The sequence below is a fragment of the Cervus elaphus genome, chromosome 18 (genome assembly GCF_910594005.1).
Source record: "Cervus elaphus chromosome 18, mCerEla1.1, whole genome shotgun sequence".
Lineage (NCBI taxonomy): Eukaryota > Metazoa > Chordata > Mammalia > Artiodactyla > Cervidae > Cervus > Cervus elaphus.
This window is the reverse complement of record NC_057832.1, coordinates 60,060,749-60,085,550: the sequence shown is the minus strand read 5'-3', so window position 1 is coordinate 60,085,550 and position 24,802 is coordinate 60,060,749. Positions and strand designations below refer to the sequence as shown.

The 24,802-nt window shown below is 38.5% G+C and overlaps 1 protein-coding gene across 2 annotated transcripts in view; it reads left to right on the top strand.

The window, feature by feature from the left end:
* The first annotated feature begins 270 nt into the window (after positions 1 to 270).
* Positions 271 to 24,802, top strand: part of MET (MET proto-oncogene, receptor tyrosine kinase) — a 112,245-nt gene continuing 87,713 nt past the window's right edge. For both annotated transcript variants that reach the window (XM_043872394.1, XM_043872393.1), the window contains exon 1: positions 271 to 400. The gene's annotated coding sequence lies outside the window, so the exon portion shown is untranslated. The remainder of the gene's footprint in view (positions 401 to 24,802) is intronic.

The following is a 24,802-nucleotide window of genomic DNA, read 5'->3' as shown; positions in this document are numbered from 1 at the left end:
GGACACGTGCAGGGGCGGGCGGGCGAGAGCCCGAGTCTGTTCTCCTGGCCGTGCTTCCTCCTGGACGTGTCCGGGCTGCCCCGGACCGCGCGCGCCGGTGCCCGGCTGAGTCACTGGCCGGGCAGCGCGCGGGTGGGAAGGGGCGGAGGGAGAGCGGGGCGGAGGGAGAGCGCAGCCGGAGGGCGGACTAGCGCGCGGCTGGGCCCGGCCGCAGGTGACCCGAGGCTCTCGCCGCCCGCGGCGCCCGGAGCGCTTTGTGACCAGATGCGGAGTCCAGCGGAGGGCGGGAGCCAAATGCGGGACGACAGCTGACTTACTGCGAGGAGGCAGGGAGGCGCGGCGCGCGCGGGTGGTCCCTGCGCGCTTGACTTCTCCTCCGCCGGTTCCTGGGTGCCGCAAGGTAAAAAAAAAAAAACTCCAGTCCCCTTCTGCTCTTGCACCCCCACCCCTGGCCCCGGCCGTTCTGCTCTTTGTTCCCCTGGAGACCTGACTGGTGTTCCGGAGGGCAAGATCGGGAAGGCGGGTGAGAGTTCAGCGGCTTCAGAAACTGAACGTTGTGGCCCTAGAGGCTAGGTGGAAACTAGAATGGGGCTTTTCGTTTCAGGGGGTTGCTTCTGACAGCCACCTGTGTGACTCAGGAGAGAGGGGCGCTGGGGTAGAAGATGGTGTATGACTGTTACGGCCCGCAAGTTTCAATGCTGTGATCTGACTCAGCCTTTACAAAAGGGATCGAATCACCCTGTCGTTGGGTGATGTGACCAGAAAGGATCGAGCAAACAGTTTTCTAGTTCCCAGCCTTGCTTTACATGGGGCAGATTCCAAGGGGCAGGTGTTTCTGTGAGGGGCTGTTTTAAATTTCTGACAAATACACAGGTCTTGTGATCCATCATTTTCAATTTTACTTTCTCTCTTTGCTGGGGCTCTGTGGAGGACATCTATCATATTTGGTGAAATAGATTATAACCAGAGGTCAGGCAATCTCGCTAGTACTGATACTGATCCAATAATTAAACCAGAAACGAAGGTATTTTCACAGACTATTGCCAATGCAGAATTTACTCCAAAGTATGGTTTCACATTTCATACCCTTCATGTTTAAAAAGAGCCATTTACTAATTTGGCAGTTGGAGAGAGTTCCTGTGGCTCATGCATTAATAGTTGCCCAGTGTGTTTTACCTTATCACAGTTTTATATTCAAAGGAGCCCTGAAGCAGAATGAAATATTGTCAACTCTCTTAGGCAAAATAATCAGGATCCTTTAATTGCCAAGTTAAGACGGTCAATGAATATGAGAGGATTGTAAAAATTGATGTTGGAGAGAATATAAGTATCTGGACCCTCTCCTGAATTTTAAGAACAGTGTTCACATTTTGTAGAGTTGGGTGGAGACTTATTCTGTCATTTCCATCAACCAGACACATGCACATTGCCATGCAAATGGATTCAGAGACATTATTTTCCTTTACAGCTAAACTATTATAGCTGACTAATGATTTTTTTCTGCATGAGGATACTCTGAAAATGATGTACATCATATTTCTGTGTGCTTCTAGGATATAAATTGTGCTTTTATGTAAACTGTAAGTGGTACTTGGATTATTTACAGGTACATAGCTTTTCTTTCTCGGTTTAAGCTTATTGGGCTTTGTTTTAACATGTAAACTTCCATAATGGAACAGAAAATGAGGGGCTTTGGTTCCAGTTGTAGACTGCAAGTCTGTGATGGATTCAGTGTTAACTCTTTCTGAACTGCTGAATAATACAAGTAAGATTTACGTCACTTATAAGAAATTTTTTAGTGCCAAAACTGTGGCTAATTCCCTGTAAAATTTACTGGTGTTTTATAAATTCTGTTCAGGGTTTCAAACTTTACGGTGCATAAGCCTATAGTTATTAACCTAAATATATTTTGATTTTTAACATGATGTAATTTATAGCATTTAGAGGATTATCTGCTGACTACTGCTTTTGCAAAGATTGCCATGTTCTTAATACATCACAGTAGAGGTTTACATTAAACATACTCTATGTCCCTTCAGAATTAGTGGATGAGGTTTTTCTGAATGATAAAGATGTATTAGATTAAACCACAGCCAGTCAGTACGAAAGTTCATAAGTAGTATTTTCATAACTTTTAAACCTACAGTAGAAGAAAAATGATGCTTTTGTAAGCAGGGGAAAACCCCTTATAAATTCCTGTTAAGACTACAACCTACTATAATCTTAAAATTTTAAATTTGTTTAAAGGAGGATTAGACTAAGAAATGCATTTCAAAAATCAATTTCCTTAACTGTTGGTAAAAAAAAAAAATAGTCCAAAATAGCATTAGTCTAATTTGCCTTTGGCACATCTCTATAATAGCCTCAAGAAACTTTTTCTCAAATGTGGTCCCCTCACAACAAGGTGAATAATCAAAAGGGCTAACATTCTCTCAGGACACACACCTTTCTCTGACTGTACGGATACCCTTGGTGACACATTCATGATGACAGTTCCCTGCAAATTGAGAGCACCTCCCATCTCTCTGCCGCCTTCCTCCTCATCCGTTCCCTTTGGTTTGGTTGGAGCTGCTTTCAAGTCTTCTGTGCTTCCAAATCTAGTGATTTCATGGTTTCTTCTTTACTGTCATTAGGTTCACCAGAATCATCCATGCTTTCCTTTCCCTGTCATCCCCAGTATTTCTCTTGAGCTACTAATGTTTGTTCATGGAAAACTGAATTTCCTAATTGTGCCACCTTAAAGGGAGAAAATATGCAGACTCAAGTGCCAGGGAATTAATCTCCTTTACCTCACTGGTGTGTGTTGAAACTGGTGTCTTTGACACTTAGCCCTCAGGGCAGAGTTTCTCCATGGGCTTTGCTCAGTGCAAAATAGTCACTTCTTTGTAATAAATGATGAATATACTGACTAATGTCAATTCAGGATCATTTTGATTCCCTGTTCTTAACAGAGTTGCTGCCAGGCCCACATTTGCCTTAGCAAAAAATAGCTAAGAACTGTAATTTAAACATCATATGTGTTTGGTACTAGAGGAACATTTTTAAAAAGGAAGAAATGAAATATCTGCCCTTGAAGAATTAGATATTCAGAAAAATCAATCACATGCAAAATGGAGTCAAGGTCCATAATTGTTAGGGGGGATCTCATAAGCAAATGACAACCTTAGGGAAAAAATTCTATTATTTAATAGCAAAGAGATCAACCTACTTGCCATGAAGTAAGGTAATTTTTTTAAAATCACAAGATTGGAACTTAAAATTTTGAAGCTGCTTCTGAGTGTATCATCTTTCTGATACTACAACACCATTACAAAATAGGCACGATTGATACCAATATCTTAACCTCCTCATATTATAGGCAAGGCAACTGTGCATGAGCCTAGCCCACAAGCTGTCTTCATGGCACCACACAGCCTCTGCCCAGTCGTCAAGGAAGGTTTACTATTTGAACCATTTTCCAATGAGGCGTATGTTGGGATTCTTCAGTTAGTGATAAATGATTATAACATTTCTAGTCTCAGGAGTTTTTCTCATCTTCTTTTTTTCCAGTTATCTTTTTCCTTTCTCGTTCTTTTTGTAGTAAAGCATACCAAGAAAGACCTCCATTCATATGTGTGGGGCATTCTCCTATTATCAGATTAGAGCTGTGAGTAATTTTGTAATCTACACTTCTATCAGAAACCCCATTCTCAGATATCTCTTCAGCTGTGTTTAACAGTTTAGTATATTCCCCCTGGGATTTGTTTCAATAAAAACATCCAGTAAAATCTGACCACTTTGTTTTTCAAGGGACAAAATGAAGAATGTGTTTTTATAAGCTGTAAAATGTAATTGAGAGAAAAATCACATGTGTGGCATTTGTAACAGGAGGTGTGAGCATAGTGAAATAAAAAGACAACAGTGAACCAGCCAATCACATACCCAGGTATACATATTTCTTTGTGATTGTGTAAATTTGTGCAAGTATGTTTATACAGGTTATTCCTGTGTTCTATATTTCTATAATAAAATCTGTAGCTATAAGGCAATTAGAAATTATATAAAAATTTATGAGCCATATAGATTATATAATGGTCCATAGGATTTGAAAAGTATTTTTTCTAATATAACAAAGGACTATTATGAAATTTGGCCTGAGCAATTATGAAATATGGTCAAAGAATCACAGGTTCTAGTGAAAGCCAGTTTCATGTACTCTTAAGAATGTGTTTGAGGGTTTAGGCATTCAGGATAAATTGTTATGCACCTACCAGGCATAATTCTAGACTCTGGCAGTGCAGCAAAGAATAAAACAGACAAAAGTCTCTGACTTCATGTTGCTCTGTTTTATATTGAAGAAAGGCAAATTAAATAAAATACAGAAATAAAATGTATGTGAGGTGGTGATGAGAGATATAAGGAAGCATAAAGTAGAGAGAGTAGTAAGATAGGAGGGAATGGACTGGTGACTGAAAAATTCAGTAGTGGGTCAGAGAACGCCTTAATTCAACGGTGACCTTTGAGCTAGAACCTAAAGGAAATGAAAGAATGAGGCATGTGGGTATCTGGAGCAGGACCTCTCCTTTGCATTCCATGAGAGTGTCATTCTCATTTTTTTTTCTCTCTGAAATTACGCAAGCACAGCTGTACATGGAATCCCTGGTCATTTATGGGAAGTACTGGGACAGTGCCTGCCATACTTCCTTACAGCCTCAAAGGTGAGGTTGAAGGAGAGACCCACATCCCTTGGTTTGAGGACTATGAAAGAAGAGAACCATGATATTTTCTTGCATTTATTCCCACACCTCATCCTTGATCTGGGATATTGCTCCACAATTTTCCTTCTTATTTTCTACACTGTGAGCCTGGCCTAATGGAATTTGATGAGAGTAACACTCAACAACCTTTTGTCACAGATCTCTTTCATAGTATAAATCTGGAGACAGCAAAGGAGGCAGTTGCTGATGGCTTACAACTTCTGTCTGCTATGTACTTCTTTTCTTGCCTTCTCTCTCTGTCCTTCCTTTTCCCTTTCCAGTGTTAAATCAGTGTGTTGAATTTTCTTCTTCTTTTCTTCTTCCCCACTTATGTTTTGTCTATATCCCATATAAAGATTTGTAAACAGGTAACCTAAATGAGTAAAACTAACCCTTTTACTAGAGAACATCTACTTCTGCTTTATTGACTACGCCAAAGCCTTTGACTCTGTGGATCACATCAAACTGTGGAAAATTCTTCAAGACATGGGAAATTCTTCAGACCACCTGACCTGCCTCCTGAGAAATCTGTATGCGGGTTAAGAAGCAACAGTTAGAACTGGACATGGAACAATAGACTGGTTCCAAATCAGGAAAGGAGTATGTCAAGGCTGTATATTGTCACCCTGCTTATTTAACTTATATGCCGAGTACATCATGAGAAACGCTGGGCTGGATGAAGCACAAGCTGGAATCAAGATTGCCAAGAGAAATATCAATAACCTCAGAAATGCAGATGATACCACCTTTATGGCAGAAAGCAAAGAAGAACTAAAGAGCCTCTTGATGAAAGTGAAAGAGGAGAGTGAAAAAGTTGGCTTAAAACTCAACATTCAGAAAACTAAGATCATGGCATCTGTTCCTATTACTTCATGGCAGATAGATGGGGAAATAGTGCAAACAGTGAGAGACGATTTTGGGGGGCTCCAAAATCACAGCAGGTGGTGACTGCAGCCATGAAATTGAAATACACTTGCTCCTTGGAAGAAAAGTTATGACCAACCTAGACAGCATATTAAAAAACAGAGTCATTACTTTGCCAACAGAGGTCTGTCTAGTCAAAGCTATGGTTTTTCCAGTAGTCATGTATGGATGTGAGAGTTGGACTATAAAGAAAACTGAACGCCAAAGAATTGATGCTTTTGAACTGTGGTGTTGGAGAAGATTCTTGAGAGTCCTTTGGATTGAAAGAAGATCCAACCAGTCCATCCTAAAGGAAATCAGCCCTGAATGTTCATTGGAAGGACTGATGCTGAAGCTGAAACTCCAGTATTTTGGCCACCTGATGTGAAGAACTGACTCATTTGAAAAGACCTTGATGCTGGGAAAGATTGAAGGGCAGGAGAAGGGGGCGACAGAGAGTGAGATGGTTGGATGGCATCACCGACTCAATGGACATGAGTTTGAGTAAACTCCAGGAATTGGTGACAGACAGGGAGGCCTGACGTGCTGCGGTCTATGGGGTCTCAGTCGGACACAACTGAGCGACTGAACTGATCTGAAGGGGGGCAGCCACTCTGCATGGCATCATCAGAGTTGCTGTGAGTCTCAGTGAGTGGCATGGAACCATGTGGTGGCTTTCAGAATTTTTAAACCTAGAAATCTCTCAATTTTAAAATGTTGACTCAATATCTTTAAAATTGTGCAAGCTAGAGAGCCAAAGTGTCTGCAGGCCAGATTTAACTACTGGTGGTCTCGCTTGTCATCCTGGCCGCAGCTCTGCCTGCCAAGTGGTCCCATGTCTTAACTTCAGATACTGTTTAATTCAGCAGCATGCGTAGCCAAAGAACCCCAGACCGCTCTGTAAAGTACTTTATCTTTAGAGGTCTCAGGCTTTTTACTTCACTGGAAAATTGGCTTAGCAATTTTAAAAAGAGATATTCTTTAATTCATCATATTTATTGGCACATACTTATTTTCCTAAACTCATCAACCCACATACTTTCTATCAAACTGTGTATATTCTAAAGAGTAGTATAGTTATTTCATTCTTAAACTACAGCAATATTTTTTTGAAATCTAAATTCATTATAAATTTATGTGTATATTTCACATTTTATTTCCATGTTCTCATTCAGAATAAACTCTCTGTTTGGAATACTGGTGCTTTCTTTGTTCTGTTTTTTACGATCTGTCTGAACTTCACCAGTTGTTATTCCTCTACTGCTGAAATTCAAAACGTGCACTGTGCTGCTTTCGAGTGCCTTTTAAAAGCCCTCAGACCAGTGTTGCAATCTATTTTTTCCAAAGGAATAAAAGCTCATAGGTTGTGCACTAACTTGTTTCCTTTAATCCTAAAAACTCAGTGAAATACCCAGGCTAGCGGCCTTCCGGAAGGCCATTGTGTTAGAACGGAAGATTATGTACTGTATTTCTTCCTACTATTTTAAATGCAAATATAATAATATATCATGAGGCTGTGTACATATTAAGATCAGTGGCCTTTTCCTGTTTTGAAATGATCTCTTGTTCCTTAATAGTTGGAAATCTGAATCTAGCACCTAGAATCTTGGGTCCAGATTTAAAGTGGTATGTAAAAAAAAGAATTGACTTGGAGGAATTAAAATGTACTTCAATTGTTCAATAAGATTATGGGATTTTTCTGGTTTTTAATATTTTCTTGAAAATATCAAGAACATTCAGAGCTAGAGATTTGAAATAATGTGTGTTTACAAATCAGAGAGAGGTGGAGTAAATTTGTTTAGTAGAAGGCAGGTTGTCTCCTTTGAGGCCTAATCATGTGGGAAAGTAAAACCTAGCCAAGTTTTAGGTCCGTAAGATAACTCAGACTATCTTTAAAAATAAATTTTCGCTTTTCTCGGGAGTAAAGTATGTTTAAACCAACATTTTGGCTCTTAAAATTTAAATCTACGGGTCTTTTAAAGGAAATTTAATCCCTGTGTTTTTGATTCACTAAATCCTAAATCATTACCCATAAACTATATGTCTCTCTAAGCTCTTTGATGTCTAAGAAATCTTTGAAATAATGTAAGCCCCCTTTTGTTCCAGAAAAATAGGAAGTTGGTTTTTGTTAAGGGTCAGTAAACAGCATCTTCAAAAATCTGAGTTAGGTCTAAAATCCTACAACCATGACAAAATGGATGTTTGAATGAGTACTAATGCATTTTTCTGATGCCATGTGGAAAATGTAAGTGCTTTTAAAGACCTTGCTTACTATTGGTATTCCATTGTAATCCTTACTAACCCCAAGGAAATTATTTTGGAACAACTCCTCTTTTTTTTATTGTAGTATAAAGTCCAAATGTTTATCATTTTATCCTGGCACACAGTAGGTGCTCAGTAAATATTTTGTTAAATATTAAGTGAATGAATTCTGCCCAGAACCTTCCAGCTAATGTCAATCTTTTTATTCAATATCAATATTCATCTGTCATATTCTGAGTCAGTGACCTGATTCAACAAATTTTCAAAATAAACCATTTAACTAAATATATGACACTTATTGAAATTCATTCTGTACCGTGAAGAAACAGCCTTACAAAGAGTGCTGAAAATAGGAAGGAATTTCTAGGCTAATTTGATTAAATATTCAGTTGTTAACATATTCTTTCTAAAAATTGATTTTTTTCCCCTTTTACTGTTCCTGCCATCCTTCCATCCACCTTGACATGCTTACTGATTGAAAGCTTTGCACAGTAAAGGGCAGGTCATTTGTATCTGTAAGCAAGAGCAGCAAGTTCAAATAGGCTTGGAAAACATAGCTATAATCATAAGTTGCCATAATATAAGAGGGGAGAGAAGGGTACTCCACAATAATAGTAGTGTTTAGTTTTGCTACAAATTGCATAGGTGTCACGTCTTTGAACTCTATTGTGTGGGGGGAAAATACCTTCTTACTGTAGTTAGATTTCTTAATGTAGTTAGATTTCCTGTTTATGAGTGTGTATTTTCTGGTAACTAGACTTCCCATATAGACTTGGAATAAACATGTAGCTTTAAGTGCAATTGAAATGCACATGATTAGAGTATTGAAGGCTATGGAGACAGTAATTTCTCTCTAAAAGAAAAAAAGTGGTATTTAGATGAAGGCATAGAACTGAATCATGGTCATTGACATTCTTCTTGATACCATGTTGTGAATTTCTAACAGCTCATCACATTTTGTCCCCAGAAAAGCTTTCCTGGTCAAAAGTGTGTTGTTTCTATATGACATTGGCGTGCCAGAATTTGATTTATTGGGTTGTTTTTTTTTTTTTTTAACATATCTTGGTGGGGACAAAAAGGAAATCTGTGCTATTATGGTCTTGAAATGGAGGCTTTTTTAGGTCAATCTGAAAGTTTGCTGACTACATATATTATCATTAAACTTGTTTTGAAATTTGTTTGAAATTTGTTATTTATAGATAACAGTGTATAAGGAATAACTTATTTGTATAGTTTTGACATTCTTAATTTCTATTTCAATGGTTGACCAAACCATCAGTAATAATTATATATTCATGTGTTTGTACACATTCTCATTTAGGGGATTTTTTAAACTCTAAAGGTCTCACAGCCTGGTAAATGAGTAGTCAAATGCTTCTGTATTTGTTCATTTGGAAAATGTGATTCAATTTAAGACATTTTTGCAATAACTCTCATGCTGCAAGTATAGGAAATAGATAATGAAGGAGAAGACCTGCAGGTTTTGCCAGGGCATTGGGTCAGCAAGGTTAAAGGAAGGGAGGGGTGGGTGGATCGCTTAAGGGTCATGGATTTGGGTGCATTGCAAGTGATGGAGTGTCCCGTTAGGAGTCAGGCTGCCATCTTCTGAATAGGAAAAAAGTTGGTCAAAACTGTGCTTGGGATCAAGGGAAGCTCACAGGAAAATGGTACGCATATGATAAGCAAAGTCGAAACTTCCTCCAACTCTGTCATGTGTGGTTTGATTCTGGGAGAAACGATAGACTATCATCTAGCCATTTCTGAATCAAGCCTCTTAGTCTGTCCTACTCTTAGCTACCAATAGGAATCACAGGAACATGTAGCAGAAGAGAGAACTTTGATTCTGCATGTCAGAGGCATGTCCTCTGCACTCTTTTAGCTACTCACGGACGCTGTAAATGAAATTCTGAGTTCTCAGAACAAATTAGAGAGTACTAAAAGAAAAACCAAACTTATAAATGTTTTACACCATTTTCACTGAAATTTTCTAGTGTATCAGGGTATTGTAATCAGGTATTGCATCCATTACTGTTAGAATCAAAAGTTATGACCCTTAGAACTGTGGTGGTTGGTGGTTTAGTCACTAAGTCGTGTCTAACTCTTGCAGCCCCATGTACTGTAGCCTGCCAGGCTCCTCTGTCCCCAGGATTCTCCAGGCAAGAATACTGGAGTGGGTTGCCGTTTCATTCTCTAGGGGATCTTCCAACCCAGAAATCAAACCAGGTCTCCTGCATTTTGGGAAGATTCTTTACCCACTGAGCTATGAGGGAAGCATATCAAGGTATTGTAATGCACCTATTACTGTTAGAATCAAGAGTTATAGCCCTTAAAACTATATCCATAGTTATTTTTCAATTTGGGATATCATTTGCAGTGGACATATATTAGCTTTTCTTGCAAATATTATTTTGAGACCATTTCTTTGGGTTTCAGTTGCACAGAATTCATGCTGGAGTATGTGTAAGAATTGTACTTCTCATGTTCTAGATTTCGTTGTCTAAGAGTTGAGGAAAGCTTCCCTCAGGGGCTGTCTTCACTTTCTTTCTTTATGCTCCTCTGGGAGTCTTAGGTGAGTAACTGTCATTTGACTCTGGCTTCACATTCAGGCAGAATCCCTCCAACACTGTCCAAAGTGAGCCTGTGACCTGACTATTACCTAGTTAAGATAGACAGCAGACAGAGAGAATCATTTAGAGCCTATGTGAAACTCTGGACCTAAAATATTACCCTAGCTAGTTTTTTAATTGAGTGTAAAAGTGTACAATAAATATTTTAAATTCTGTCACTTTATTTATATATAAAGAAGCAGCCAAAGCAAAAGTTGTTGACAGAAGGAAATGTTCTCCTAACAGATATGAAAGTGCATTTTGGACTTTTTAAAGTTCACTCTTAGTTCAGTTGGTAAAGAATCCGCTTGCAATGCAGGAGACCCTAGTTGGATTCCTGGGTTGGGGAGATGTGCTGGAGAAGGTATGGGCTACCCACTCCATTATTCTTGGGCTTCCCTTGTGACTCAGCTGGTAAAAAATCCTCCTGGAATGTGGGAGACATGGGTTTGATCCCTGGGCTGGGGACATCCCCTGGAGAAGGGAAAGGCTACCCACTCCAGTATTCTGGCCTGGAGAATTTCATGGACTGCAGTTCATGGGGTCGCAAAGAGTTGGACACAACTGAGATACTTTCACTTTCACTTTCTGTCATATCAGAATTAAGATACTTCTAAATTTATTTCAGTCTCACACATTTGGATTGTTCATTGAAATCTGTAAGTTAAGGTTCAATGATTTTAAACATTCTTCTGGTTTTCAAATAGCTTACCAAAAAAAAAAAAATTGTTCTTTAAATCACTAGAAAAGTGCAGATATAATCCTGGACAGTTTCACTAATGACAATGAAAGGAGACAGTCCTAGAATCTATGTCATAACTTGATTAATTGCTTTTCTAATGTTAGTAAGGATTCTGAATGAATAACGAGATTGGTGTTTAGTATCAAGGCTCCCTCACAATTCCTGAATGGGTTTTAATTTTCAGAGTTAAATAATCATTATATCTAATTCATTTCTTTAACATCTTTAGACTGTTGGTTTTATTTAAAAGAGAACAGAGTATCTATTTCAATATGTTTTTCTTTTCCCTGATGTTATTCCTTATAGATTTCAATAATAATGGTTTTGAAATAAAAACAGTCCAATTCTGACATTTCCTCTTAATAAAGGTTCATAGATCTGATGAATTATATAAACACTACAAGGAATTCACTACAGAGATGATGATTATGGGACCGTTTAATTCTCAAATCCTCCTTGCTGCCTGTTTAGATACTCAGTAAAAATGAGCATTGTGCATTAGGATAAATATTACCTTGAGAACATTTATTCTTGTTTTGGTCATTGCTTATTTTGACCAGTCGATAGCACCTGCTTCTCTTTCCAGCATATCTGTTTACTTGTCTGTAGTCTCACTTTTACCTCTTGCCACCACAGTGATTGGGCTTCCCTGGTGGCTGGTCTAGTAAAGAATCCGAATGCAATGCGGGAGATCTGGGTTTGATCCCTGGCTTGGGAAGATCCCCTGGATAAGGGAACGGTTACCTACGTCAGTATTCTAGCCTGGAGAATTCCATGAACTGTATAGTCCATGGGGTCGCAAAGAATTGGACACAATTGAGTGACTTTCACTAGTGGTTACAAGCTTCCATTATTCCCTCAAGTTCTTTAATCTCTTTGGCTCCCCTTCTCAATGTAGTATCTTCACTTATAATTTAAAGAGTAAACAGAATCCTAAATGGTTTCCGTGTCACTCATTATTACCTCCTTGCTTCTGTGTGAGATGATGAAATGGTCTTTTCAACTTATGGTCTTGATCTCGTTCTTCCCCACATCTTTGAGCTCATTACTCCATCTGTCCCACCTTCCCTACCAACCCCTCTCATCTTTAAAGTCTCTATCATCGTTTGTCACTCAGCCCTTACTCAACTTGCTTCTAGGAAGAAAGAAAACACATATGTCACACACCTGATAAGATCCTTAATATACAGTTACCTTAAGTATTCATTCCTATTTCTGCCTTATCCTTTAAAGAATTTTTGAAAATCTCTTAACTCATTTTTTTTCTACTGCCATTCATTTTTTAACTCATTCAACTCAAGCAGTCTGTTCCCTGCACTCAAGAAAGTATCGTCTAAACACTGGAAACCTCATTGCCAAATCTGACAGTTCTTTTATACCACTTGACCCTTCTATGAGATCTGATACTATACATCTTGCTTTTCCTTTCTTGAAATTTCTCTTCAAGCTTCTGAAATGCCACTCAAACCTTTTTTTTTTTTTTTTGCCTTTAGATATAAAGTTTATATTCTGGTCCTCTTCAGGGTTTCATCTGAATCCCTCCTTTCTCTTACTGAACGTGTCCATAGGTGATATCACTTCCATGACTTCAAATACATTCATGGATCATTTCTGACTCCCTCTTTTCTCCTGACCACTATGCCCATATTGTTAACCACCTTAAAGACACTGCCACTTGAATAACAAACAGATACCTCAGTTATTAACTGAAGTATTATTTTTGCCCCAAAAATCTTCTCTACCTATTTTCCTTACCTTTGATTATTACATACAAGATAGACATTGTATAGTCATCTTTGACTTCTCAGTCTCCTTTCTGGTCAAAATCCATGTTGAATCACTGTCACATAAATTTCTAATTTAGTCGTTTCTTTCTATCCTATCCATACTGCCAGGGTTTTTGTTTAGGATCATTCTTTCATTTATTAATTTATCCCATGATCTATTCTTCAACAGATGCTTATAAAGTGCCGTGAATGACACTGTCTGCTGTGCTGAGCTGCCTCAGTTATGTCCAGCTCTTTGCCACACTGTGGACTGTAGCCCACCAGGCTGCTCTGTCCATGGGGGTTCTCCTGGCAGGAATACTGGAGTGGGTTGCTATGCCCTCCTCCAGGGGATCTTCCCAACCCAGGGATAGAACCTGTGTCTCTAAAGTCTCATGCATTGGCAGGCAGGCTCTTTACCACTGGTGCTACTTGGGAAGCCCAGTGGCACTATGCCAAGGGCTAAAGATGGAGCTTGTAGCCTGGCGGGAGTTATGAATAAGTAAATTACAATACAACATTATAAAGTCTAGATAAGGGAAAGGTAGGTTTGATGTATTAGCACTTGGGAGAGTTCCTAATCCCATCCTAGAGGGTAAGAGAGGCATTGGTGAAGGCTTCCTAAAAGTGTTTCCTAAGATGAGACTTGAAGAGACAGTAAGAGTTAACCAGTTGAAGGTGAGGGCAGAGGTGTTCCATAAAGAGAGATCTACATGCTGAAACCCAGAGTAGGAGAACACATGGCTTGCTTCAACAATTCATACAAAGACAGGATGGCTGGAGCCTGGATTTCTAGGGAGGTGATGGCAAGTGTCAAGGTGGGAGAATTAGGCAGAAGCCACATCATGCATTTCTTTTAAGCTGTGCTAAGGAGTTGATCTATTTTTAAACATAAAAAATGATATAATCAGGCCATCTTTTTAGAAAGATATCTGTTTCATTGGGGAATGGATGATCAGGGATAAGAAGGGAGAAGGAAGATGAAGTAGTAAATACAAGCAAGAAGTGATACTGCCCTGGGAATAGATACAGGTGGATAGATACAGGTGTTTAAAATGCCTGAAGGGAGGAATTAGGCATGACGGGAATGTGGGAATGGAGATAGGATATGGAACAGCAGAACAAGTATCATGGGAGTAGATGGAGGTGCCAGAGGGTCTATCAAACTGCTCCTTTGTAGTCACCCCTTTTCACCAACCTGTTGGCGCTGATGTGCCCCAGCACACAGTTCTCTCCATTCCCTACACACCTTCCCTTGGTGGTCTCACTCATGTCACAGTTTTTCATACCATTAATATGCAGACAGGTTTCTAATTTCAGTCTCTAGTCCAGATCTTTCTCCTTAACTCCAGGGCTCAAATATCCAACTGCAAACTCAGTATCTCATTTTGGGTGCCTAAGAAGTTTCTCAAGCATGAACAAAACTAAACTTCCCATCTTCACACAGCCGTGCCAGACTCGGCCCACCGTCCTGCTCAGTGTCGTGACGGGCAGAGTCATTCCCCCTTTACCAAAGCCAAAATCTCTTAGCTGGTTCTTGACTCCTTGTTTCCTCACACACCTCATCTCCAAATCCATCTGCAGATCCTTTTAGCTCTGCATTCAAAATATCACCAGAATTCAGTCACCTCTCCTCATTCCTTTCTCTTCGCCATCACTCACCTGGGCATTACAGCAGCTTCCCAATCCACATTTTAGCGCTATCCCACCCCCTGCCACCGGAAATCTCTCACACCTAGTCAAAGTGATTCTATTAAAATATAATCACTTCCTTGTTCACCACTCTGTGATGGCTTCACATTTCACTCCAATACAAGCTCAAGACTACAAGGTCCTGCTTGCTCTGATTCTTTGTCTTTTCTGATACAATCTCCTAGTCACTGAGGTACAGGCTTACTGGCCCATGTGCTGTGCATTCTTCATCCTTTGACGCTGTTTTGGGTTTTGTTTGTTTTTTTTTTTTTTGCCAGTAACATTCATCAACTTCTTTTATTCACATTCTGAAACTGCTTTATTTGTTGAGAACACTTAACAAACAATATGAATACTTTTCTCATGGAGCCCTGCATTTTCTCTCAATACTTATTCATCAGCTTCTAATATACTACATGACTGATTTAACTGCTTTATGTATTTGTTGTCTGGAACCACCTGCCACAAAGTACATTCCACGACAGCAGACATATTTGTTTTGTCTACTGATATACCCCCACACATCTTGCATATATTAGGCTCTCAATAAATATTTGTCAAATTTAGTCTTAAATAGCTATTGAACAAGACTTCCGTGGTGGCTCAGTGGTAAAGAATCCGCCAGCCAATGCAGGAGACGCGGGTTCGATCCCTGATCCAGAAAGATCCCACATGCCTCAGAGCAACTAAGCTTGTGAGCCACACCTATTGAGACTGTACTCTAGAGCCCAAGAAATGCAACTACTGAGCCCGTGTGCCCTAGAGCCCATGCTCCGCAACAAGAGAAGCCACTGCGACTAGGAGCCCATGCATCACAACTAGAGAAAAATTCCACATAGCAATGAGGACACAGCCAATAAATAAGTACTTTCTAAAAAGTAGCTGTCAAACATACAAAGCTTATGCTTGAGAGATGGACTTCTGGACTCTCTGGACATAAAGAGAGAAGGATACAGATCTAGGAGTCTTTGCTTTATTGGAAGTCTTCATCCTCTATTGCCTGGGAAGATGCAGTGACCTTCTGTTATGTCTTCTGGCCTCTAGCTCCTCTCCCCTCCAATCCATTCACCACACTGTCACCAAAGTTGTCTAATAACAGTTATAAGTAGGCTGGTTTCCATGTCCTGATTAAAATTTCTGAGGGACTCCACTACTAAAAGAGAGCAGACTCCTCAGCAGGATGTGTAAGACGTTCTGTGATGTGCCCCACCTAACCTTCCAACTTCAACCACACCTAGCCCAGCCCACACAGCTTCTGTGCCAGGTACAGCATCTTAAACAGCCCTGCACATTCTCCCCACGGCGCCTGCATAGGTGTTGTCTCTGTGCAGAGTATCTGTCTCCTGCCTTGACTGTCCCTTCGCAGCTCCAGCTTATCCGGTATAGTGATACCTTCACTCTGAAATACTCTGTGGCCCCACCTTTACCGTGGTTAGCTCTCCTTCCCTATATTCCTCCAGAGATGCGCACCCATCTGGAATGCACAGCCCAGAGGGCAGTGTGTGGGACAGGAGGCTGGCACTGCCAAGCAGTGGGCAGCCCCTGTATGGTTAGCAAGTTTTTTGATATCTTGACCTCTTTTCTCTGTTTCTCTCCCTCAAACACACATATGCTGCTCTGAATTATTTTTCCTTGATCAGTTATATAAATGCAATCCTGAGCACACTTGTTTATAAGTTGTCCTAACCTTTTGGTTTATTGATTTTTCAAAGATGCAGAGTGTTTACTGAGGTTCAGATATTGGATTCTGTTCTTACTTTTCTGTTCTGTTCTATTTTTACGAGGATTGCTTTGTTTGGCATTCTTTATTTAAAAGTATTTAAGATTTCTGTGGAAGGTTTTATTTGGATCTTTTATTCTCTGATTATTGATCTCAGTGTAGTGATATTTACACGCTGTTTTCTCTCAACACAGAATTGTGTTATTTTTACCAAGGAACCCACATTTATACAAAATGTGGCCAGTTTTGTTATTTCTTCCGTTCACATTATTTTCATGTTTTCTAAAAGCTTTTCTATACTTTGCCTGAAAAGAAAATGTTATATATTGACAAAATTCACCTTGAAAAGTGTCCCTGGTTCACTTCACTGCCAGGGAGTCTACTTGGTAACTTTGATTTCCAGAAAAGTTCTCATGTGTGAGCAAAATGAAATTCAGACTTACCCTAAGAACTAAGTGCAAACAGTGGTAAAGTGGAGCACCCCCCTCGCTTGACCACTCCATATTTCAGGGTCACAGCCTGGCCTTTGGCATTTTTATGTGTCTCCTCTGTTTTGCCCTGGATGCTGCGCTCTCTCTATGTGACAGTGGCCATGGCATGAATAGGCCCGCTCACACCAGCCTTCCTCTCCAGGCATTTGATTTCTGCTCTAGGTAACACCGGAAGAGATTAATCAGTTATATAAACTCACTCCTGAGCACACTTCTCCCCATTTGGAATTCACTGTGTTATACTGAGAGCATTTTCAACCACTGAGGGAGGGAGATGTCTGATTCATTAATGAGTAATGTGCCGGCTTCCTCTCCGTGTCTCCCTTCAGTGGTTCACATGCAGACCGGTCGTTCAGTCAGGTTCATCCTAATCAAATCCTGTAATTGAGTGCAACCGGAGAAGATTGCTAAGCTATTTTTTTTTTTAATTTAATTCGTGTACTTAGATGTTTCTCAAATGTGACCTGTGGGTTTGAGTTATTCAGGATTTCTGGATTAATTGAACAAAATCTGATAGCCCTTCTGCACAATCTGAACTATAAAATTGCGTCTTTCCATTAGGCCGAAAAATATTTTTAAATAGTTTTATGGGATTTCAAGAATCTTAGCACTTTAATATTGAAAGTTTAATCTTCACATTTTCAAAGGCAGTGAAACATTCTTACCTGACCTACAGCTTATTAATGGGACAAAGGCTGTCCATCAATCAAGATGCTGACAGTTCAATGTATTTTCTGAACAGGACTTTTTAACAATATGCACAATGATAAAACAAATGTCCATTTATTCTTAATTCCCAGAAGTTGAATACTTTCAGCCAGTCTTAAAGATATTTACTAACAGAGTAAGGCTGTGTGAAGGATAATCTTGAGAATATAATGGAATTCAGTTCTTTTTATCTTTATTAGTATCATATCAGAGTTGAACAATAATCTCAATCATATGTTATAGCTGGAAAATGCAAGTTGGCTTTTTCTTGTGAAATGATTCAGCCATTTTCAACTTTTAAAATGTTTATTGCAAGAAGGGATACAGTATTAGATAAAAATCTGAGTAAGAGCACTGTTTGGGTCTCTTTCAAAGAAACATTTGTGTAATAATCAAGAGTAATTGTTTAGAGCAGCCACCAAAATAATATTTATAACACATTAAAATCATTTTGTGCCATGTTTATTTTCTCCTACAGAAACCTATATATGAATTTCAATAAGCTTTTTATTATAAATAAAGTATGCTAATAAATATAGGAATTCTTTTTCTGTTTCAGAAATCTCATGTCAGTGACAGGTTGCCATGTAGACTGTAATAAGCACACAAATCTTTTCCTTGATTTTTAGGGGAAAAAAAACCTTTACTTTTACATGGTTATATCTTCACAGGATATTTACAACCACCTGTTATGAACAGGTTACCTTGATAATCACTTCAAAAACAGCATATTTTAGACACACAGCATCAAAACAGCAACAACAACCCCCAAAAAAAGTATGCACTTTTGCAACATATGTGTGCTATAAAAACCTAAAAAGTACTGTTCTACTCCAACAGATAGATAGGTTTGGCCAAAATAGTTTCAATCTAAGTTCTGTTAATAAAAACAGTAATTGGTCCCTTATTTTTCTCTGTTTGCTTACAACTCATACTGTCATGTCGTATACATTCATGGGACATAATTGTACTAAAATTTTATTCATTGATTAACATGAAATTCAATTTAATTAAACATTCTGTATGTTTAGCTAAGCCTCAGTGGTGATATGGATTTACTTTTCTTTAAAGAGGTAAAGTAATAGTTCCTTCCTAGAGAAGGAAATGGCAACCCACTCCAGTATTCTTGCCTGGGGAATTCCATGGACAGAAGAACCTGGTGGGTTACAGTCCATGGGGTCGCAAAGAGTCGGACACAACTGAGCGACTAACACACATACACACACACACCAGTTCCTTGTTTGTTATTCTATGTTAGTGTGGAAGGCCCTTACAGTGGCCTTTGTCTTAGAGTACAATTTAAGAAGGACTTCAGGAACTTGAAGTAGCTTTAGAGGAAAACCACAAGATGGCCAAAGGGTGGAAAAATAAGAAATAACACTATTTAAACTGTGGATGAGAGGGCTAAGGTGATGAAACAGTCGGCAGGTATTTGGAGTGGGCTCACCCAGTGGACTATGCCAAGTTCCTCATTTTTGATGAGGGTAGGCAGAAACTGGCTAAGACACAACTTAGGAAGATGAGCATAAAAGCAGCATTTATTGAATGCCAAATTCCAGTGTCTCATAATTTATCTTTAACCCTCCTGTCCAACCCATGGATGTGTACCCTTATTATTCCCATGTTTTAGATGAAGAAACTGACACTCGGGGTCAGAAGGTATGTAAATGGTAAAGCCCAGATTCGCATCACATTGAAGTGTGATGACCCCGAAGCCTATACTCTCTCCACTACACACACCCTCTTCTCCAGAAGGCTTATGAGTTATTGGGAACAATGCTGTCAAGCAAAATAGTCTGTAAATATTAGACATAAAATTAAATCATGTGTATTTTGACTCATTTAAATGTGGTCATATAAAAGAGTAGTCTTGTGGGGAAAAATCATGAAGACTCCTTAGGTCTTTTTGACTTACTGTTAGAAATCATCGTCAAGGTAGTGTCTGGCTACACTGGAAAGGATTTTTGACATATATTATTTTATCTTTCTGAAGTCAGCTTAGGTTTTTTGATGATAATAACACTTAAGTGTTAAAACTTTAGACCTAAGAATTAAATGTTCCATAAGGCATGTTTTAAAATTTGCTATTTCAACAATCCAGTAGATTTGCCACTTTTCAATTTAGGTTTCACATTTAGATTTTTAGCATTTATCTTACTGTCTTCAAACCCACAGACTACACACTTTTTGAGGGTAGAAACTCTCTATTTATACAGGGGCATGGTATACAATGGGAGCTCACAAATATTCGATTAATATTTGATAAGCTATGACTTCATAAGTAATGAGTGTTTATAAATACAATATTTTAAATGTCATCAGGAATCTCCTATTGGGATCTTCTTTCCTTGACTTTGTTTTTATGGGCACCCTTTTTTAAATTAATGAAAATAATATATAAATGTAGAAAAGGCTAAGAATTTTCCTTAGTATTTCACTCTGGTAAGTCATCCTGGAGAATTTAGCCATAACTGTTTTTATGACTGCAATTTCCTTAATATGGGACCTCAGCCATTTTCCATCATCATAAATCCCTTTTATACACTTAAAAGCAGGATTGAAGTGTTTTCTAGTTTTTATATCCTGACTCTTCACTTAGATACATTATTTCTATCTTTGATAGAAATATTTCTATCAAATAGATTATTTCTGTTTTTATGTTAAAATATTGAGGAAGAATTTGAAACTATAGAGCAGGATAAAAGCTATGATAGCACCTCAGAAATTTTAACTAGAAGATACTTTCCAAATGCAGAATGAAATACTTAATTATTCAAGTAAATAAAGAAACCATCTTTTCCAGTTACTTGAATATTTTATATGGCTTCTTTTGTGCACTTGAGTTTGAATTCACAAGTTTGTAGAATCTTCGAGTAGACATTATTTGGTCAAGACTTCTTCGGGCACAAGAAATAAAAAAATCCCAATGAAACTGCTGATAAAAAAAAGAGAGAAAGGAGGAAAGGAAAAATTTACTGGTTCTTATTAGCTGAAGAAGACCCAGTAGAAATGGATACTTCAGCAACAGCACTAGTGACTTGCCTTTCTCCATGTCTAGGATGTTCTATTCCTTGGGTCATTTTCACGCCGAGACAGGCTTTTTCCACACAGTGACAAAATGGTCATCAAACACTACAAATTTTGGGCTGGTGATCTTTAAGAGAGAGAGAGATCTCCTCCCAGTATCTATATTAAGCCCCAAAGACTCTGGTTGCCTTGCTTTAGTCACATGCTCACCCCTGACCAGGCTCTGGGTCAAAGGAATAGAATTCACTAACAGACCAGCCTGGTTTGCAAGCTCACCTTCAGGTGAGGAGGTGATTGACAGCCCCATCAGATAGGGGAGAGTTTTCAAAACAGTTGCCAGTAGTAGAGCGAGTCGGGGCTGTGCAAGTAAATACAGAAAATTTTTTCAAAATATTGTGCCTTTAGAACAGAAATGTTTTCCAGGAAATACATATAATTTGAAACAGTCCAAATAAGCATCATATTTTTTTAAATAGAAATATACTTATAAAAACTAGATTGCATGTTTTTCATATTTTAGATAATATTTTATCCTCTTTGAATCTCAATTTTTTCATAAAAACATGGGATTTTTCCATTTTCCTTAAAAAAACATGAGCAATGCTTACCTTCTAAGAAAACATTCAGATTAGAAGAATTTATATAAGGGACCGAATCTTGTAAACTATAAAGCACTGACTATATAGTTATAAAATATTATGATTTCTAAGAGAATTTCTAAAGAAAGCAAATTTACCCATTTCAAAGTTTTAAAAGTATCTCCCTTACAAAACCTATTCCATAACACCTGTCATATTTTTTCACGAGGCATCAGTACTTGCTTACAACATAGGGGCTTCCTGTGGCACAGACAGTAAAGAATTTGCCTGCAGTGCAGGAGACCTGGAGGCTATCCCTGGGTTGGGACTATCCCCTGGAAAACGGAACGACTACCCACTCCTGTATTCTGGCCTAGAGAATTCCATGGAAAGAGGAGCCTAGTGGGCTACAGTCCATGGGGTTGCAAAGAGTCGGACATGACTGAGTGACTTTCACAACACAGGCATATGCTTTGAGACAAGTTTTTGTTGATGAGGACAGTGATGGTGACAGTAGTAATGGTGATAGGCACAGATAGTTAATGAATTCTTAGAGAATTAAGTATATTTCTAGATTTCTAGGGCATGAAAAGCCCAATGTAAGCACGTTACAATAAATGAGAAAACTGCTACTGCTGCTGCTGCTGCTAAGTTGCTTCAGTCGTGTTCGACTCTGTGCAACCCCATAGGCGGTAGCCCACTCAGCTCCTCCATCCATGGGAGTTTCCAGGCAAGAGTACTGGAGTGGGTTGCCATTTCCTTCTCCAGATGAGAAAACTAGAGGTAGATAGATGGCATACAGAGTTGAGTAGGTGGTATTACCTTTCGGTTAAGCTAGTATTTGTAGCTAATAGAGCAGTCCTCTTTAAAGGAAATACCCCTAAATACCAAAACTTTAATGACAAAGGTGCCATTGAGATAATCACTCCCAGGAAATATGTTGCCAGTGAGATTATCTTAACTATCAACTGAAAAGAAATAAAGAAATGTTTTATGAATGATTCAGTTTCACCTGCTATGTGCATGACATTTTAAGAGAATGAATTAGTCAGTCTGTTTGAATCATCTTTACGTGTTCCTTTTAGTAAGAAACTCAAAGTTGGTTAAATGGCCAGCACTATTTCAGAAAGAAAGAAAAAGCAAACAGTAAAAAGACATTTTATATTGAAAGCCTGATCCAAGCATATCACAGGAATAAATATATCAAGGCAAAAATATATGAAAGATGAAAGTATTTTTGGAGTCACTCCCAACATAAATATTAAAATTGCTCACACAGCCTGATCTGGCAGATGATAGAGAAGGAAAAGAAATGCCAATTCAATGGCATTGGAGTAAAACATAGTTGTAGAAAAGCAGTCTCAGAGTTGAATATTATTAGAGTTGGAATATACTTCAAAAGTTCATCAGTTCAACCCAGGGTTATGCTTGTAGGTATTTAATAACCATTCCTCCGTGGGGGGAAAGCTCTGATTTGTAGTGTTTGCCAACTTCTATGGTGTAAATACTCCCACCACGGCCGATATGAAACTACCAAGATGAAGTCACTGAACATGAGTTGGGAAGAGATGCACACGATAAGCTCCCATTAGCTGTTTCCAGAGGACTCCGTCACACAACTTGTTCAGCACTATAATTTTGCAAATAAGAAAGCAGCTAAAGCCAAAGGAACTGGGTGAGTGCTTTGGGGTCGTACACCTAACTATGTAGCTGTACTGCCACAACCAAAACTCAGGGTAATGCCCCCCAACCGCGTGCTGAGCTTCACTATTGTGAGTGCGCTGTGAGGAAAGGACCACGACTGATTGACTGGTAGACCTGCCTGACTCCCTTAACCTGGCTAATTTTCCCTTGAGGGCCTCCCATAGACATTTCCATGTTGAGTTTAAACTGTCGTCTGTTTTGTCATACATTGACATGAATCAGCAATAGATTTACACGTATTCCCCATCCCGATCCCCCCTCCCCCCTCCCTCTCCACCCGATTCCTTATGTCAATGTATGACAAAACCCACTGAAAAAAATAAATAAATAAATTTTAAAAATTTAAAAATAAATAAATAAATAAATAAATAAACTGTCGTCTGTTGGCTTCCTTGACTAATTTGAGATCTCACAATTTGAAAGTGTTTTACTTATTTTTGTATCTTCAGCACTCTGCACAGCATCTGGAATACACTACATGGTCGAAAAGTATTAGTTGAGCACGTGAACAAACAATAATAGAGATATGTATTGGCTTACTGTGTGCCAAGCACTGCTCGTAGGGGTTTATAAGCATTTATTCACTGAATCCCCCTCTCAGAGTGACCATCACAAGAGACAGGTGCTGTAATCACTCCCATATTTCAGATGAGAAAATAGATGCTCAGAAAGATTTACCCAAGGTCACATAGACAGTGAATGGACTCAAATCCTGCAGTCTGTCTCCAGAGCCTGTGCACTCAATCACTCAGATATAAGTTAACTGGCAGCAATATCAGAGTGTATGACTCAGCAACATATATTTCCAGAAGTATTCCTCCACTACTTGTGAAGGACACAAACATTTCCTGGAGAAGATCTAATCTGACCAATACACACCGTCATTAATGGGGACCTTAATTGGAATGATCAGTAAAACAGGATGTTTGTTTTCTTTTTATCTGAGGAGTAAACAGAAACCCATGTTTTAATTTAAAATTCTGTTGACATGGGCCCTAGTCCTGTATTTTTGCTTTAATAAATTTTTTAAAAATTAACCTTTCTATGATTTCTCAACCTGAAAAACTGCATCACTATTTGCTATCAAGAGAATGTAAAGAAAGTATAAGAAAAAAAAAAAAAAGAAAGTATAAGAGACTGAGTTACTAACTCCAGGGGTATTCTGCATGGTTTTTTCGTTAAATAGATTTTTTTTTTCCTCCTTCCCTACTGGTTTTCTTATGATTTGCCATCTCACTAAGCAAGATAACAAAGAAACCCGTTAATGTGTTTGTATATTTTCTTGGATTCTAGTTGATTGAGATTTAGTATCGTGAAAGACATGCCAACCTTAAGATATGAACCTGTTTTTTAAACATAATATAATACCTCAGATTTTTTTTAAATGATCGTTTTGAAGGCTCCCTCAAAAAGCCTAGAAGAAAAAAGTCATTCTCACTCCTCACTATTAATGGGCATCAATTAAGATGCAATTTGGTTGTAGTGCTTTTTTTGTTCCTTTGGCAGTGATAGTTCATTTATATTCTTCCCTTATTAGTTTTCTAGAGAAAATACAGTGATAAATTGTGTATTAGACTAATATTTTCAATTTCAGGAGATACAGTGATACCATTTTGAGAATTGCATTTAATTTTTCTACGTAATATATTCTAGAAGGTTTAGGCACATATTTGTAGTTTGTATTGTCCTCTAATAGGACAACTTGTCTTGAATCCTTTTCTTAACAATCCCTGCTACTCCCACCACCAGTGCCAAAAATTTTCTAGTATATTTCAAATTAATGAGAATTATATACAAAAACAGCACATTTATGTATGTTTATAAATATATGTACACTTGTAAGAATCACATAGTTTTATATATATAT